This window comes from Arvicanthis niloticus, chromosome 11 (genome assembly GCF_011762505.2).
Source record: "Arvicanthis niloticus isolate mArvNil1 chromosome 11, mArvNil1.pat.X, whole genome shotgun sequence".
Lineage (NCBI taxonomy): Eukaryota > Metazoa > Chordata > Mammalia > Rodentia > Muridae > Arvicanthis > Arvicanthis niloticus.
This window is the reverse complement of record NC_047668.1, coordinates 72,560,651-72,562,547: the sequence shown is the minus strand read 5'-3', so window position 1 is coordinate 72,562,547 and position 1,897 is coordinate 72,560,651. Positions and strand designations below refer to the sequence as shown.

Here is a 1,897-nt window from a genome sequence, read left to right as displayed (position 1 = left end):
ATCCCTAGAGTGAAGGCTCCAGCCATGAAGGAGAAGGGCTGAGGCAAACAGTCACTGTAGAGGGGAAAGCCATAGGACTCAAAACCCAAGAACAGAGGATAGGTAAAGCTGAAGCCATGGGTGGAAGATTCTGGGACTCTGGAAGAAATGTCTTCTCTGTGCATTTATTTTTTATGCTTTTGATTTTGAGACCATTTACTATGAACTCTTTTTTTTTTTTTTTTTTTTTTTTTTTTTTTTTTTTTTTTTTTTTTTTTAAAGATCCAAAGCTTTTTTATTAACAGGGATATCCAAAGTTAGTTTTTGTAGCCTCGGCTGGCCCTTCGGCCTCTGGCACGCTCGAACTTCCGGCCCTTGGAACGGACATAGGGTTTGGTGTGGCTGTGTGGGGTTCCTGGGGCCTTGCCAAAATGTCAGTACACCTCTCGGCCCTTCCGAGGACCAGACAGGAGCACAATGCCTCGGCCCTTGGGAGACTCCAGAGCCAGCTGGTCAAAGGTGAAGATCTTACACCCAGCCTTGAGGATGTGACTTGGGGCCCGGCTAGTCACCCGCAGTGCACACACCTTCAGCTTGGGCACTTCCAGAATCCGCACATCATCCGTGACCGTCCCCACAACCATAGCGGTCTTGTTCTCCAGGCCAGGAAGCTTCATCTTTCGGATCATCCGGGACAGGGACAGAGGTGGCCGGTTGGTGCGGCTCATGAACAACTTCTTCAGCACAACCTGATTGAAGGTGGAGTTGATCCGTCTGGCCAGAAATCTGTACAGCTTGACTAGCAGACGCAAGTAGATATCCTAGCTCTTGGGCTCCTTGTGCCGAACCTTTCGGTCCTTGTTGTGGCGAATATCAACACCCATGATGGCGCCTCTTGCTCAGGCAGGTCCAGAAAGACCTACTATGAACACTTAATCTCTTGCCTGTAACTTCTGACTGCAAATATTATAGATGTTTCTTTGGGAAACCTGGCCTTAAGGCTTGAGGGTCACCTATGTTAGCTCTTCAAGACTGCGTTCACTGACCTGTACCCTGGGTGTGGTCTCACATGTAAAATATAGTCCAGAGGGGAAGGAGGCCCTGGAGGCATCTGGGAGCACTGATTGTTCTTCCAGAGGACCTGGGTTCAGTTCCCAGCACCCCGCTCCCCTCCCCTGTGGTGACTCACAGTTCCAGGGGACCTGATACTCTCACACAGACATACATGTAGGCAAAACACTAGTGAATATAAAATAAAAAATAAATCAAATTATTAAAAATAATATAAACCAGAGATGGTGCATCTCTCAACCTTCATAACCACAAGACAATCCAATTGTTAGTATCTACATGGATCCAGGCATTAGGTTTGTGGGACTGGAGTTTTGGCTTTTGGGGGAGGGGGGTTGTGCTTAAGATTTTCCAGGGAGCAACCCACCCTCATGCCTACCCTTCTATTCTGTAGCTATTCAAAGCTGTTACTAATGTTGGATTGGCTGATTTGGGATCATCTCTTTTTAGCCTAAAAACAATATAAGCATATTGTTAAAAAAGTAAAAAACTTGGCAGGTTGGGGAAGGTATCTGCCATCCTACCAACAACTGTTACTTTATTTTCTTCCCAGGCTTGGTTTGACTGTTGGTGTGTTCTTTTTATTTTTTCCTATTAACATCTTTTATTTTTGAGACAGGGTCTTATGTAGCAAATGCTGGCCACAACTCTCTATATGGCCAAGGATGACCTTGAACTCTAACTCTAAGATTCCTTTTTTTCTTTATTTATTGGATATTTTATTTATTTACAATACAGATGTCATCCCCTTTCCCCATTTCCCCCCCCTAGAACACCCTATCCTATACCCCCTCTTCCTTTATGCTTTTATACCATTTTGATTGCATGCATGGATTAAGGTCAGTTT

The 1,897-nt window shown here is 45.0% G+C and overlaps 1 pseudogene; it reads right to left on the bottom strand.

Annotated features, from left to right (window-relative positions):
- Positions 1 to 248: 248 nt before the first annotated feature.
- On the bottom strand, positions 249 to 886 carry LOC117717101 (large ribosomal subunit protein eL18 pseudogene; annotated as a pseudogene).
- Between the last annotated feature and the right edge of the window lie 1,011 nt (positions 887 to 1,897).